General features: G+C 39.9%; 1 protein-coding gene and 1 long non-coding RNA gene across 3 annotated transcripts in view; one reads left to right on the plus strand and one right to left on the minus strand.

Annotated features, from left to right (window-relative positions):
* LOC105456010 (serine/threonine-protein phosphatase 4 regulatory subunit 1-like) overlaps positions 1-17,641 on the plus strand; it is a 127,351-nt gene that overhangs the window by 2,291 nt on the left and 107,419 nt on the right. Inside the window, exon 1 of one of the 2 annotated variants that reach the window (XM_011699786.1) lies at positions 14,294-14,370. The exons of the other annotated variant lie outside the window; for it this stretch is intronic. The gene's annotated coding sequence lies outside the window, so the exon portion shown is untranslated. Of the gene's footprint in view, positions 1-14,293; positions 14,371-17,641 lie in introns of those variants that run through there. 2 annotated transcript variants of the gene reach the window in all.
* On the minus strand, positions 6,431-9,043 carry LOC105456046. The gene is made up of 2 exons (XR_975206.1): positions 7,340-9,043; positions 6,431-6,969 (listed from the first exon to the last, which is right to left on the minus strand). It is a non-coding gene; the product is annotated as an uncharacterized LOC105456046 (long non-coding RNA).

Here is a 17,641-nt window from a genome sequence, read left to right on the forward strand (position 1 = left end):
ATTAAAAGAGTTCTTTAATTAGACATCATTACATTGAAAGTTGTTCTATAATCTTATTGACTGTATCGCGTTGCAAAATTTCAGTTTAATGTATATTAATAAATTCTGTAGAGACGATTTCGATTTGTATAGTCATTAAATTTTGCAAATCCACGGATCAGAACTTAATGCACTGCGGATAATGAACATTTCAGGAAAAATGGAAGCAAAATATAACCTAATTTAAAAATAATAATAAAAAGAATAACAAAATAAATACGAATAATAATGTACGAATAATAACAAGATCCATATTGCATGTTTAAAATGAAGTTGGATAGCAAATAATAAAGCTCATTTTTTTATTTTGTAATTTAAAAATATATATATTGACAGAAATTTGTGGAGAAATTTTTTCGAGAATGTGCTACACAATGCTGTACGGCAATGACCGTGGCAACCATGGTAACTGTCGGTAATCGATCGCGATTATGCAAATTATTTGGTGACTGGCCCTGACAGTTACTGTATTAGACGTTTCTTGAGCATCGATGACTTCTCCTTTTTATCCGTCTGATGAAATTGTCCCGATTATTGGCGGTTAATTTTTAGCGTTCGCTTTTATATCTCATGTATGTATTTTGTGATGAGTACTCAAACAGGTTTATAAATGCTGAAGAGAAAGTAAATTTAGATATTCCTACAAAATTAGGCTTTTAATGATTTTATAGAATATTACGTTTTTTTCAGAAGATCTTAAACTGCCTTCATAACACGTACAGGAAATAATTATAAACAAAATAGAACTATAAAATTGATAAGAGATTACGAATCGCGCGTGATATAAAATCAATCCAATGACTCCAATGACGATAATACAAGATTTTCTGTCATTTTCTCCGTTTCTACATAATTCTAATTTGTCTGTCATTTCTTGATATGATTCATGAAGTTTTTATAAGCTCCTCTTTCAGACGTCTCGTCAGATGGGATATCTTTTTCTTTTCGCCACGTAACGTCGACTTTATCCGACCGGACATGAGGATGGATAAGGGGCGGCAGAGACGGGGAAGGGGCAAAGTATACGGGGTATGGAACGAGTATAGGCGGATGTATAAAGAAACTTTAATTTCTTGGCATTGCGTGAAGTTCCTTGCCCTTTCAGCCTTTTCGGTTCGGTGGTCTGTTTTTGATAGGAAGACTACGCCGTCGTCTAGACGCGGCCAAGGAGGGGAGGGGGGGGAAGGGGGTTACCTCGGCTTTTATAATCGCAACACGAAACGCACCCCTTGACGTGCTCGAACGCAAAAATACCAGTTTTCTTCCCTCTTCTCTCCTTCGCTTCCTCTTCTTTTCCCGTGCGCGTCAGTCTTTTCTATTCTTTCGTCGGCCGTCGCCCTTCCTATGCCTACGTATGGGCGCGTTACATTAAAATGATTTATTCACCTTATTAAATTCGCATTCGAGACTAGCTAAGTACGCGGAGTAGACATCCCGCCGAATCGCAAAACCGGACTCCGCCACCCTTTCGAGACGACGAACTTCGCGACGCGTTTGCATACTTCTTTTTTCCCCCCTCTCTCTTTCCTTTTTATATTTATTTCTCTTGGCGTCTCGCGGTGGATCGTTGTCGTAGACGACACCTGTTTTAATCTCTTTAGAAATCATTTTTCAATGTAAATGGAAAAAGCCGAGGCTGTATACCATTTGTTTGAAATTCGTTTACATACATCTAGTTCAAGTTAGCTAACAATAAGATTCAATTGGATTGTTTTCTCTTTCTAAGGATAAAACGGAGAAAAACAGATCGGACAAGTTTTAATCAGTTCTCTTAAAAACATTTTAAATTCTCAAAAAAAAAGACTTATGTCACATGAGAAAATTTTCAAACGTGGAAACATTTGAAATTTTTTTCTATTATGCGATACATGTAAACATACGTCTTTTTTTCAAATAAAACAAGCGCATCTGTATCTTCGCTTTACCTTTGAACTAAGCAAACACGAATGATTTCGTACTAGATAAAAACTAGGATATGTCAACATTTCTCCGTTCGTTTCTCCGTCGTCATCAGTTTTAGTTAAGCCGAAACGAGTCGAGCCGAGCTGAGAGGTGGCGCCGTCTCTCGTCGAAACGGACGATCGAATGGCGGCCGATTATTACATGACATTCCTCGAATACCATTCCAATCTCTCCCTCATCTCCTCTCGCGGCCCGTCCGGAGTCTTCCACCCTCTCCTCTTTTCCGTTTCTCTACTCTGACTTTTTCTCTCTTTCTCCCGGATTCACCCTTTCTACGTTTCTTCTCGTTATATGGCACGCCTGAGCCTCTCTGCTAGCATGCAAGAGGCTCCGATGTTGAAGTAGGCGATACGAACGATAAGCATTTCGTCCTTTTCCCTTTCATGAAACCTACGCTAATCCTCGAGGAGCCATGTCAGATCAATTTGACTCTCAAACCATTTTTTTCTTTTTATGTGCAAAGAAGATGAAATAGAAGCTAAGTTTCTCACATATAATCCTGTTAAATTCATAGATTTTAACTATTGAATATTTAAATTTTCTTGAGAAAGAAAACTATTTATAAAACAGATATGATTAATATTTATATATTTATGTATTTTTTTTTTAGAGCTTTTCTATGACATCTGTGAAATAATGAGATTTCTGAATTTATAAAATTATAGTCAAAGAAGTAATAAAAATTGTTAGTATTACTATTTTTACGTGAATTTAGTTACAAAATTTTCTATCTACGTTAAAATTTATTCAAGAAAGTCTTCTGTCTTTATCTAATCGTCTCTTAGATATCATTATATTATTATAAATTCAATAATTGTACCTTGCACACAAGGTTTATATGCGTAAACATAAGATTAATATTTAACTTTTCGATTATGCATTTCCTTTCGCGACTAAGCAAAGTTCAGAATCGACCGCGCCCTTACAGGAGAAGCGAGCGATAAAAAGCTTGTGATAAATAATATTTTCGAAGAGATCAATTTGAAAAAAATTTGTACACCCTTTGTAGCATTAATTTATTTTCAGAGAATAAGGTAGTGTTTTCACTTTCACAGGTATATTGTCACATATTAGTGCTAAACTCAAGTATTGTGCGAATCAGAATTCCCTATAAAATTTTATGATATTTATACTTTTAATTTATACGAGAATCGGATGCAAATTTCGCGCTAAGTGATAATAATTTCCTTTATTACGCGAAATACAGAGAATACCAGTAAAAATAATAATTAATTAATAACTATTCGTACGTTGTAGAATTGGTTATTTTACGGCATGTATAGATTCCACGCTCTGTACGATCCTCCGCTTTGCCTCGCCCGGTTTTTCGCGAGATGCCAACGACGGCATCCCGAATTTGTTCTCGCCGGGGTCGACGGCGAGCACTGTGAGAAATATCGATTCGCGGCCGTCTTCCATTCTGACTGTAATAGCGCGACACGAGCCCCCAAAGAAGGACACTGCCCGACGCCCTGTTGCGGAGAGCGGGACGGAGAGAAAGGATAGGAAGCCGTCAGTAGTGAAGATAGTACGATTTCTCGTAAAGCCACGAGAGCGAACCCATTCATAAAGACGAAGCCGTGACTAACGAGCAAGGAGAAACAGGCGTGAGCTTTGGTGCCTATCCATCCCTTTCTGCCCTCCAGCCCTCCTTCCGTCCATTTCCGCTCTTCTTTTTCCGTATCTTCTCTGCCTTCTTAATCCAGTTATTTTATCATTATTTTACCAGTTAAACGAATGATACTTTCGCCTATTCGTTAATCGTGCTTCCCTCTTATTCTTAAACGCTTCCCTTTAATTATAGATGTAATTAGTAATAAAATCGGATTAGTAGTTCAATCATTAGGGTTTGTATTAGAAATCAATTAATTTTAAATAAACTTTATCAAAGTTTTAACTGCACTGAAAGTAAGAAACACAATTTCGTTAAATTCACATTTTACACACGAAAATAATTTCTGCATTTATTCGTGGAATATAAATGACGTTTGGAAATAAATAAAGTATGATTGTTATTTATAGCGTCAAAAATGGATCGTGTCGAAATTGTACCAGTTTCAACTGCAGAATCGAAATAGGTGCAGAAGTTATAAACAATTGTGTACAAAGATCCATTCAAATTCTAAGTTTCTTTCCAAGAGAAAAGATTCGATGCGAATTTACTGAAGAATCTTTAGATGGGAGAAGGCGGAAGAGGTAGTTGGATAAGGTGGGCTAAGTTATTCTGTTATTCATCAACGAATTTCGTTCTTCTTGCCATTTCTGAATGTTCGCGCGCGTCGAAGTGTATTTAGTATAGGTACCATTTTGCTTCTTCTCGAACGTGGCATCCCGTTCTGCTCCCTCCGAGCGTTTTCTTCGTAAAGAGAGAGAATACGCGCAAGAAATGATACAATCCGCGATCGGACGTACGGGAACGATGACAAGTGGCGGGCAACGAACGGCGTCCTTTCTGGTAGAACGCTTCCGCGTTCTGTCGCGCGAACCGATCTCCGGGAAGAATGCGACATCGCCGATGACAACGCGTCTCTCCTTCTGTTTGTTTCCAGAAGCGCCCGTTTAGGAATCGTGCCGATGTCATTGTCTCGAGCCGTCGCGATACCGTGGAAATCGTACGATGCGCCTTCCTGTAAGGGACAGCTTCGAAAGTCGGCGCAAGATATAGTCATAACTTCCACGTTGTACTCTTCCTATATATTTAAATGTTTTAACAAATATTGATTGTATCTGAATACGTTTATGCATTATTTATTTATCTAAATAACTCGATTCTATATATACGCCGTAAAGTAAATGTGTTTTTGGCATCAAATTGATATCGGTTTTGCGAGAGAAAAAAAAATTAAAAATAAATATAAGAGATACAAGGTAAAGTATATCAAAAGAGTAAATACATTCGAGATCGGCTTAGTTTGAAAGTAAATTAAAAACAAATAGACTATCCGCCGCTGCAAGTTCGTGTTCTCTAGCTGTTCGAGCGTGGATTTGCTTTGGCAACAATGTAAAGAGTTTCTATCAGAAATTTCACGTTGTCAACTTCTACTAAGTGACATTTCTCCATCGGTCATTATAAATTCATAGAATTCGAGATTTTGCGTAGTACCTTTATGGAGTATACCGAAACTGCGTAATACGTATACGAGGTACTTCACCTGATCGGCGGGTACAGGATAGGTAAGCTTCGAAGGGGAAAGTTTTGATTGGGTTACGAGGACCGCTGACAGAGGGATCGATGGATATCCCGGAAACGGAAAAGCTCGATGTAAACGCACCCTCCGCGCTCTCCGACCCTACCGTTCCGCTATCTTTTTCTCTTTCTCTTTTCTGTCCCTTTTTCCCCTTTCTCTCTCTCTCTCTCTTCCTCATATGGCCTTGGCGTAACGTTCGATGGAAAACCACGGTGGTCCTTTTCTCCCTTTTTCGGCCGGAGGAAGGGAAGAGGAAAAAAAAACAATCTCGCTAATTTTCCATCGCGCACAAGGGCACTGGGACAACCACCCTGTGAAACCGATGTGCTTCCCCACTTTCGAGTATTCAGTCGCTCGTTCGCTCTTCAAAGCGGACGCCGCATCAAAGGTGCGCCTCGACATTTATCGGACTAAAACCGTAGAGCCGCGTAAACCCCCATAGAGTACCAATGGCATTCCCTCGTGGATAATTTACGATCCGCGACATTCCTTCCTGGTCGACACAGATTCAATCCAACCAATCCTGTAAACGTGGTATTTGCTTCGCAGAATTACAAAACTCGCGTACTAAATAATACGCCGGTCACGCGATATGTACTTATAATCACAAATATTTTTTGGTGATAATTTTTTTTGTATTAATCTACTTTTGATGCCAAAAGTGATTGATTATTTTTATAAGTTTTATGAAATGCTCTTACTTCTTTTTTTACAAACTTTTGTTGTGGTTTGATAATTGCGCAAATGCATCCACGATATTCTCAAAGAAGAACAATACAAGAAAAACAATTCGAAGTGATAGATTTATTTTAGAAACGGCCGATAATCCCATTAATCAAATCTTGAAGAAATTTAGAGATGGAGAACAAATAGTACGGTTTTTTTGATCTGAATAAAATGCGTCGTACAGACAGTCGTGTGTATGACCGGTGTGTTATCAGGTGCTCCCAGAAGGGAAGATGAGATAAGACGGAATGTCGTAACATATCTTTACTTTCCCCATGTACCCTCTTTTTTTCTTTCTCACGCGTGCCAGTATACGGCCACATACGAGTGATATGAGCTACATATTATGTTTTCCACTTTAATTTGCTTCAAAGCGGATGTAATTCATAAGATTAAATGTCTAAAAATTGTAAATTTTACATATATTTCAGTGATATGAGTTATATAATTATATAAAAATATGTACGCAAATATAATTATAATTATAATTTAGTACACACATTAAAAGTTTTGTATACTTTTTGAATAATTTTTATTGATATCATATTCGTATGAAAGAGTCACAGTTCCGGTGTGTTAAAAAATTCAGTCTTATCTAATTTTTTTCTTCTATAACATGAGTGATTTTTTCTGTTTTTTTGCTTACTCTGTTTTTTTCTTTCGAGCCAATCGAATAAGCATCGCGCGTAGTTAAACGTGGTAACCGATTCTTCTGAATGGAACGAGTCTGACATTCCTTCCGAGTCTTTTTCGGAATGCGCACGTGGATACGCGCCTATAACGCCGCGAACGTTCCACCGTGTACGAGAATGCTTAGTGTAAATAAAATTCCAGACTGCAGTCTGCTCTCTCTCCCGCGTCGCTGCGGAACAACGACGGCGCTCTCCAGGTGCACAAACTTCCGTTATCGTATTCCTCTCCACTGTCATATATTTCCCGCGTAATGCGTAGTGTCAGGAAACCGGTGCTTATCGACGAACATTTCGATGTTTTCTTTCAACCCTCATATCTTCGGTTGACGGTTTTACTCATTTATGACTTTCAAGCGCCAAAGCTACGTACACGACATAAAATGGCAATTTATTTACGCATTAATAATATTAAATTGTTTCTATGAGGTATCAAAAGCAAATTAATAACTCTTGAAAAGAATGAAGAAAAATTTAATTATGATGGAAATTTTATATATAAGTTTTTCGAGAATTGATTTAATATTTAGCACGTATAATATTTAAACATGCACATATAATATTTAATACTTCAACAATTCTATATCGATATATATGCATATATGTCGTTACTTAACGTATATAAATTTCAATTGCAATTAAATTACACCTCCCATGTAATTGTGATTGAAATTTATACATTAATTAATGATATTTGATAATCAGTATTATATATAATAATTTGTTTTTGCTTACACAAGTACGATTGACGTTCGACGACTCGAGATGAGAACGAGGTCGAAGCTCAAAGCGGCACGAGGAACGGCCGCCCCGGAATCCGTCGGTTCCCGCGCAATTGTTGCGACAATTTAGCGCCGTTGTCTCCATCTCCTCCTTCGTTATCTCGCCAACAAGTTAATCTTTATAAATAGCCCGAGCCACGGTTATATTTAATCCTGACCCTCGCGGTCGCAGCTTCCATGTTGATACTTGTCGACTCCGCATCGTCAACGTCGATTCAGCGCAAGGCTTGATACTTGAAGCATTTATATACATATAAGATGGAGATAAGCGCGATATATCGTTCGTCTTTTTGCTGTTCCGAGAAGAAATGCCTCGAAAAATTTTGGCTCAAAGGCTTTAACCTTTTTCACTTATTTCCACATCCATCTCCAGATCGGGAACGTACGTTACGTTTTATTCAGAGTCTTGACGTTCTTTTAATTGATTGAACGCCCTATCTTTTAAACGTCTTTTATGTAATATATCTTGACAATTAGATGCCAAATTAAAATTTTATTGGGATAGAATTTACTTGTAATTAAGTAAAGAATACAATTGTGTTACATTATTTGCACCGCCGAAGATTAATGTGTGAAAGAAATTTGTTTTATTTTAATTACCTATATTAAAGATTACTAACAATTGGATAATTCTGTTAAAGAAAATCGATTCCAAATTCAATAAATTGATATTCATCAGTAGATGCAATTTATCATATTTTATTTTGAAACAGATCTTCGTATTTCAAAATAACATTCTTTGGCTATAAACGTCCCTTCGATACTTGCATGAAATGAGTATTTACGCTGATAGTATCCGTGTGATCGGTCTACATTAGGGACTATGTCAATTGAAAGGCTAACGGGATTACGACATTGATACGATATCTCCGAAGTATTAATCTTTCTCTCGTTGAAGGCGTGTATATACGCTCGTTTGAAATATCTGTCGACCGCGCGTTGTCAAACTGTCTCTATCGCGTTGCTTCTTGTCCCACGCTTCGAGAGTCATCGCTCTGATATTTCTAGTGGTTCTTCGGTCAACCTAATTTCAGACACGACTGGTAATCGATCGTTTCTTAGGCTCTACCCCCATTTTCCCGCGAATATATACGTTCATTTTACGCCACCGAATAAAACGGCGCCCACCGCAGCCGCGCCGATCGATCGCTCAGTTCTAATTTTTCACCTTTCACACGAGAGAGACAGGACCGCGGCTCATCGATTTCGCGTCGTTTCTCGGCTCATCAATGAGAGCACATTGTTTTTGGCGACGTGTAGTGCGAACGATTCCTCGAGGCGAGACCCGAGTGCAAAACGGCGAGTGCGAGTTAATCTTAGGGCTCGACCGGCAATAAAACCGGACTGCCCTTACATTCCTGGGTAATGCGTCGTCCGCTATTTTAAGCTCGGGGTTTAATAAACTTACGTCGCTTAATTAGAGCAACATTTCTCCTAACTCGTCTTCGCCTGCGTTTTCATCCGCCTTTTAACCGACCTACCAGACGTTCGTCCGCTATCGCGTATTTCTTCGCATATCGTATACGTATCATCGCACTCCTATCGTTAATTCCGCGATTACGATTAAGTGTACTCGTAATGAAAGTATCAATTTAATAAACATGATCTATTTTTTCTCATAGCTTATAAAATACTTGTTATAAATAATCGCATTCAATAACTAATATTTTGGATTCAATTTGTAAAAAAGAAATATAATTTATGTGACTGAATAATAAATGAAGTAAAATGTAATGATATTGTAATTGTATCAATATAATTAATTCAAAATGTTAATTATTGGTTATTTATAGCGTCTCGCACATTATTATAGAATAATTGTTCCAAAATTTGAGTCGGACCTTGATCAGTCGATAGGGCAATAATTCACTGACGATTAACAGTTTATGGCAATTTAAAAATAGGTACCGAAATGTATACGCTTGGCACATCATCGTCTAATTTTAGGTCGCCTGATGGAAAGGAATTAACACAATTTTTCACGGTAGAAATATTTTTGTTCCGTGAAACATATATATAGCGTCTTTACGAACGTGCGTTTACGCATCGTGGGTAATACGTAGGAAGTTGCATGAGTTGCGATTTTTCTGCTTTTTCCGCTTGCTCCTTGTGTACTCGCGTGTACTAATACGCGCATCGAAGTCGCACGACCCGTATCCTCTGCCTCTGCCTTTCAGTTTCCGCTTCTCTTCCGCCCGGCTTGCTATATAACACACGAGGTTATACATATTCGTCAAAATATCGTATCGCCCAATTCGTCCGAATATCGTATTTTTACGGAATGAATCGGCGAGCGATTGCAAAACACGAAATTGCATTCTTATACCTTTTTCATACGTCTGGTTGACAGTTATTATTTTATCTAACAATTTGTAACATGCGCAATTAAATGGGCGCGGTTTCTCTAGAATTTACGATTGGAAGAATGTCAAATCGGTGGATTCCGTCCGTGTATTATTTTCGTACGTTCTGCATATTTGATCTTTCGACGAATACTTAAACTCAGGTCTAAATTAGAAAATCAACTCGGTCCTGATAAATGCAATGTTTTGACAGGTACTAGCATTGAATTAGTATTCTTGGTAAGATCAAAGCGCTGCTAATAGTGTTTCATTACGCTGTTTCTGTACGCATTTTACACGCCGCGAGACTAGTTACACGGCGGGCTAGTTTTAGAACGCTATTTACATCCGTCACGCATATACGTCTTTTCAGCTTGTCTTTCGAATTTCTTTTCTCCCCCTTAGTTAACCCCCTTTTCCCTCTTTGTATTAATAAAACGCGGCACCCCTATGGTACTCATTTTCGCCATACGTACCAGAGTACTTTCTCTTTTGTCTTCGGCCGTTTCTGCACTTCCCTCCCGCATGTTACAGTCGTCACGTCTCTTTCTGTCCGTGACTATCACGCGAGCTTACGTGCGTACTGTGCCGTGAGCTGCGCAACGTGCATACGCTCAGGCCATACTATGATACTATCAATGAATGACTGACTGTCTGGCGCGTGTGACGTGGCCACGCACATTGACCATAATGACTTATCTCTCATTCTGTCTCTCTCTCTCTCTCTCTCTCTCTCTCTCTCTCTCTCTCTCTCTCTCTCTGTGTGTTATACTTTTCTGGATGTTTGTCGTCGTTACGCAAGCATGCGACAAGCATGTTTTTCTGACTCCGCGCACAGGCAAATTCTTAGTGCTACAAGAAGATTACTATTTGAAAAATTGTTTTCCACGTTTACTTCCCTTCTATTCCTCCTTCTTCCCTCGTCCTTCCTCCTTCCGCCTTCAATGCACCGTACGTACGGCATGTTTTCTCCTGTCAAAAATATATTGACGTTTAACATTTTCATAGAAGATATTATAAATGTCAACATATTTAGAAATTTGTAAAAATTTTGGCAATCTGTATAAATATAGTAATTATTCTTTCGGGATTTGGTAATTAAATTACGGCTTAAATGATATATTTTGACATAAATATTTATTACGTTTATAGTTTTGCTACGATTTATTAATCACACGAAATAATTAAATTATGTGAGTGATATATTCATTAAAGATCTAAGATCTACATCTGTAATAGCTAAAAAGTTGAATTACACTTTATAGTTATTATGATCATAATTGATATCATCACACCGCATTGTTATTAGGATAGGATGCACATAATCCCTAAAATTAATAATCATTATCAGACGTGATATAATACATAAGCGGTTAAGCATCGTCACCAAAGCGAAACACGGCGTTATTAAGCGGATTCCCTATTTGACGGAGCAACGCGAAGAGTAAGCATGACGAAAATAAAAAAAAAAGAAAAGAAACATGAGTAGAAAAAAAGAAATGGAAAGAAGAACCGAACGAGGAGAACGTATGTAATCGCGTACACTCCTCATATTTTCGCTCTCCACCCCCACCCTCTGCTCCGCCTGCTTCTCTCTCTCTCTCTCTCTCTCTCTTATACCTAGCTCGGTCTCCTTTCATTTCGACCGTCCACAGTGTGTTTTCCACTCCGTTCGTTTGCTGTACGCCGTTTCGGTCTCTTTCCTGTCTGCACGCTCTGTTATCCGGCAAACATTAACGGCGTAGAGCGTACGATACAGCGACGTACGATGCAATCAATGAATGACGGCGTGGTGCGGGACGTGCAGTGGCCGTGATGACTTTTCTTATCTAACGCTCCTTTTCCTCTCCTTCTCTCTTCGCACCGCGTGATCGTAACCGCACTGGCCTCTCCGTACTATGCTTTTCTTCTGCTCGGCACGCACGCACGTACGCACGCATTCGCATTTTCGCGCTCCCTTGACTCCTGCCTTCCCCGCCGCCTCCGCCGTCTTTCCCTTCTTCGTTTCCTTCTGCATGCTCTCCCCTACTTCCTCCGTCCGGTTTGCATTACTTGCGATGCGTATGCCGTATGAGTACAGAGTACAAGAAGGAAGTCTCCAGTATGGACAGCTCGATAACGTAACGTGTTTTTCTTATTTGTGAGGTCGGATTTAGAAATTTTTATGTGGTTTGTCGTATAAAATTATACAATGCCTCAATATTACCAATTTTTTTTATTAAGGAAATTGGATTTTATTGAAATAGTTGTAGCAGGATTATGTATAGAGTAGATCTCTCAAAAGATTGGAAAGAAATATTTACTATAAGTTTAGATAAAATCATGTAATTATAAAATGTATGGCCTTTCATAATTAAAAAAAAAATATTACACTTTATTTTACACATTATATATATTTACACATTATTTTATTTCATACAAAATTTTATTTAGGACCATCTGCGAATATTTCAGTAGCTATACGACGTTGTAATATTAGTTGAACACAGAATCTTTTTTTTATTTTAAAAACGAAATAATTTGTACGAGAGAGATAAACATCGCTGAAAATCTGGGAAAGCAATTTATATGTTCCACATACATATTCATACATATTCACATACGTATACACACGTTAATTTTCTATACTATTGTATTTATGAATATTCTTTTTAATCACTCTAGAGAAGTCTGTGCACCTTTCGAGAATATAGTAGTCTCTTTATTCCTATTTCGCGCGAGGTACATAAGTTCTAAGCAAAAAAATCCAAAACTATCAGAGGAAAACATTTGAAATCGAATTTTTTCGCGTGGCCTTCACGCGAAAAAATAATAACTTTTCAAATGCTGGCGTATTGGGTGAAATCCGTGGTAGATTCCTCCAATTGTTATACCACGAGTCTCGAAACACCTCGTCAGGACATCGTTTTCAAGTTCGAGGAACACGGGGAACACATTGTGAGTTCTACGTCGTCCCTCTTCTTCGTCGTCGTCGTCGTCGTCGTCACCAGTCGCGGCTATCGATCGGTCGCGGGCGTCGGCGTCGGTGCCGCTCGGTGGCGCCCCCGTCAGCTCAGGACGGCGGCGACGGCGCTCTGCGTCGCTGCCATCCGCCCCTGGGGGGCGGCGGGGGACAGGGCAGAGGTGGAGGAGGGGGGGTGGGGGGCATCGACACGCAGAGAGCGATCGTGCCTTTGGTGGAGCCGGCAAGAACCCGGCGTGTACGTCGGGCCGCCACGTTAAAAGCGGATTTATTAACCGGTAGGGCCGCGTTCTTCTATATCGCAAAATGTCCAGTTTGTCGTCTTTGCCGCCGTCGTCGCCGTCGTTTTCGCAAACACCGTCGTCGTCCGCTCTCGGGGACGGCGAGTCGCCGGTAGAGAGAGTAGGATCGACTCGTGAAAATCGGCGAAGTGTGCGCGAGAAGTGCAACGGTCATGGATTTCTCTCTTTTTTTTCTTATTCTCTTCACGCATCACGGAGAACGAGCGAGTCGCTAATCTCGCCGTCGTCGTCGTCGTCGTCGAGTATACTCGTCCTACCGGCGTATCGTGACTGGCATCCGCGAAGTGTTCGTGGAAATTCGGCCAAGACACGGTACTCGTCGTCGTCGTCGTCGTCGTCTTCGTCGTTACCGTCATTGTCGTCGACGTCGGGAAGAAGGACGCTCAAGGATAAGTGGAAAAGTGCGACGTCGGATAGGACACGGCAGAAATTCCGATGACGAATGATAGTGACGGGAGTACGCGTGATCTCGGGTTAAATCATGCGTGTTAGAAAGGCCGGCCTCCGCCGTCGCCGTTGCGCATCGGGAAGGAACGCGGTGCAAAGTTCACGAACAGCAGTAAATTTATCATGTACGGACATTCCGTGGATTGTCCTCGGAAACGTTTTATCCCTGGATCGCGACGTGCGGAGCGAATCTCAAATTCGGGCGGCACTCGTGGAGGGAAATTTCGGTTCAGCATGGCTGACGCCGCGACATTGACGTAAGGGGGTGGTTCTTCTAAAGTATCAGTGTGAACAGTATCGCGGGGTGATTCCTATGAAGAAAATAAATCTCTCGTTCTAACCATCCTCGTGAAAACCGTGGGGCACGCTCGAAAAGCGGCGAGATGTGTGTTTGGCCAGCTCACGCATGGCCGTTTCGGCCAAATGATGGTCGGAAAATGCCGGCCTCTCTCTCTCTCGAGAGCCCCGTTTCAGCATCCGGTTTCTCCGACACCTTTCCACCGCGCGAAGCACTGATTTCGTTCTTGCCTAGCGGGAAAAGCGGCAGAACACGGGCTTGTTGGATTGAATTTGTCGTCGTCCACCATCAACAAGTTTGCCTCATTAGGGAACTGGGCCACCTCTGGGAAGTAGATTTTAAATGTCATTGATCGCGCGACCTTCGATGGAATTTCGCGTACAGTTATCACGTCATTGCTCCACGCCAGCTAAAGTGATCGGCTTCCTTCGGCTTAAATGAGTGATCCGTCGTGCGATGCGTGCGAAATCGATTCGCGGAAAATGTGATGTGTGCGTGATTCGAGAGTGCGCGCCCTTGTCGAAATACGGCGTAGATATGTTTTATGGTGCTCAGCAGCTCGCCGTTATGTTGGATATACCTGAAGAAGCTCCTTTCCACTGCCCTCGACAGGGGAGATCGCGTATTCTCATAGTAAGACCTCTTTCGCTTTTACTTGGATATAGTTAACGATAATCGCGGTTGACGATTCGACGAACAAAGCGCAATTTGATCTAAAAGTCACGATTGATTACCTGTTTCGCAGAAGAGCGGTATTCACGATAGCGAAATAACTACTTTTACTCTCTTATATCGCGACTCTTAATCGATAATTCGTCGAGTTTATCTTGCTGTCATCGCCACTTTAAATTTTTTTTGTTCATCAAAACGTTGCAAAAGTATATAATCTTGAAAAAAATTAATTTTATGAGATTATGAGATCTTTACATAATATTGTTGCCTATAATAAAGCATTTTTAATATGTATATAAGTATGATAAAGAGAATAAATCACAGAATTTAAAGAAAACTGAAAGACGTAATAAAACTACACATTGTTCTTTTATGTGAGTTAGAAAAGTTATCCAATAATTTTAAAATAAAAGCTGTAAAAACGACCTTCCGTATTAAATTCATTTTTCTTGTTCATTATTAATTGTTTAACTTAAATTAACTAGTTTCTCTTTTTATCCTTTCACATCATCATTGGCGAAAATACATCGTGTAATTAGCATGGTGAGATATCTCGCGGCTGAAATCGGGTATTACGGGAAAGAGAAACACTCGTCGAATCGTCGTCGACGTTCGCTTCGCAGTCCCGGAGGGTCCATAATGGTTTGTTATTGATCTATCTCCGCGCGCCTTCCTTACACTTTTCTTCTTCCTTTCGTCCTTCGTCCTGCTACCTTCGTCCATGCCGAGGACGGTTGGGTGGTACACGAGGGATCGGGAGGAGAGAGGAGCGGTGGGAGAAAGAAGAGCACGGCAGTCCCACGCAGGAATTCCGCGTACCCCGCGCACCGCACGGATTCCCGAAGAGCTCCGAAAGAAAAAACACCCTCTTACCCCTGTCCCTCTTTTTTTTATCAAGAATCTCGTGAAAAGTTTCCGCGAGAGAGAAAGAGAGAGAGAGAAGAGCCGCTGTGAAATATTTCGTGGTCACAGAGAGCTCGATACAGAGAGAAGAGTGCTTTTTTTTATGATTGAATTTTTTCGTTGATAAATTATTATTGTATCCCTATATTTTTTTCAATTATATAATTATATATTATATAATTTAATAAAATATTTAATAAAATATGTGTCTTTCTATCTATGATGAACACTTACAGAAAATCGATAAACTTGCGGACAAGAGTGAATCAATATGAGATCTTTTTAATAGTACAATAAGATTTTAAACAATATGTATATTTTTTTTTAACAAGAATGTAATTTTCTGTATGTGTTGATTAAAATAATTGTTATTATTATATTTTTATTTAAAAAATTAATATTTATGATTTTTGCTGATTTTGATGATAATCGCTAAATGTTCCTATTTTGTATAGCCTCCTTTCCTTATCACAAAATCAATGCATACTTACTTCGAATTTCCCGAAATCGGTTTGTTTCGCGGTACGATATGTTTCCCGAATAGAAGATCGAACATGTCTCTGGGAATGGTATTAATACCGCATATAGACATTACCGTGAAATTCGATCAACCGGAGCGGCGATGATTGACGTCACGACTCTATCGTCGGAATGCAATTAATATTGCATAAATGAGACCGCCCCGCGAACTTGTATCAATTAGCACAGTTCTCGTCATACGATGGATCTGTCTGTAATTCACGTATAATCGTGCAGAGGAACTTTTACTCGCCTGAGAACATTACACTACATTTGAACGTGTGCCGTCCAATACACCCTGCCTACCGACGTGTCTTTGCGCGCTACGTAAAATACACGTTTACCTCCTATACCCAGTTAATGTAAGGACACTAAGCGCCTTCTAGTATAACCAACGAGGTATACACGAGAGTTCAATGTGTGTGAATAAGTAATGCAGCGCCACGATCTAAAAACCTTCTTTTCTAAATTGACGTAAGTCGACACGAGCTCGTTGTCAACGAGGACTTACAGTCGTCCGATATTCGCGCGAGTGCAGCAGCAGCAGAAGCGACTTCATTTTATCATTTGCCGATAGAGTGAGAGTACACTACGCCGTCTGAATAATAAATGTTCCTAGCATCGACACCGGTCCGTATCGATACCTCCACACACGTGTGAGCGTTCGCTTTTCAGCGAAAACGCGGCGCAAAAGTTAAACTCGCGTCGAGTGCTACCTCTACTCGTCGCGAGAAAAGACTTTCGCTCGCCAACTGTCCGTTCGTTTCGTTTAGCCTATGATTATCCTGGACTTGGTACCCACCTGTCATTACGATACATTGTGGTGACACCCATCGAGTTTCGTGCGTCGCTGCGGAAGGGAAATATTTGCCGCGTACTTCCTGATTATATGCCTCCTCGCGGGTAATCACGAATCATGCGAGGAAGAAATGCCTACATTGTACCGTAATGCTGAGCTGCTTCCTTTTAACTCTTCATAATTTCCCTGTAAATACCCTCGAATACTCGAATATGCGCTGTAATAACGACATAATATTTGACGTACTTGAATCTCGATGAAACTAAATCAAGATCAAGAACTTAAATTTTTTTTCGAACCTACGCGATTTTCAATTTTCACTTAAGGAATAATTGACAGAGATCAATTAAAGCTACAATTCTGCTAAAGAAAATTTTAATAAATCGCGCAAAACTTTAATGCTGTAAATGTAAGAAAAATGACGTGTTATCGATAATGAAAAACACGACAGTTTACATTTTTTTCCATATCTGTTATAAGCATCGCGAACAGCTCGAAGTTATACTGGTTTCAATCTCTGCATTTAAAATGAATTATTGAAAACTTGCTATACGCTCATGCGAGTTTATTTTCTCGCAAGAGGTCTGGAAATATAAGCCCGATTATTGCTCGCGTCGCATAACATGACAAGATTGTAATTAAAATGGTAATCACACCAGTTCGATAAAATGCCATCTCCATTACAAAGCGGCCAACTACCGAGAAAATATTAATCTACATCCTTGAGCGTTTCTACGTTTTATAAAAATAATGAAGGTGCTCGGCGGATGGCTTCCTTTCGGACGCCGCGCCGTTTCATCGTAATAACTGTAGAATAAGAGGGCAGTAATTACTTTTCGTGAGACTGTCACGTTTGTCGGGTTCGCCCTCCGTTGTACCCCGTACTTCGGTTATTACTAACAATGAATAGCAGTGACCGCGTTAACCCCTCTTATGACAATTCACGATGCGCAGTGCTTTGTAGAAAATAACATTTCGCGGTATATTCACTGTAATAATAATAATAATAAC

The sequence above is a fragment of the Wasmannia auropunctata genome, unplaced genomic scaffold (assembly GCF_000956235.1).
Source record: "Wasmannia auropunctata unplaced genomic scaffold, wasmannia.A_1.0 LD336106.1, whole genome shotgun sequence".
Taxonomy (NCBI): Eukaryota; Metazoa; Arthropoda; class Insecta; order Hymenoptera; family Formicidae; genus Wasmannia; species Wasmannia auropunctata.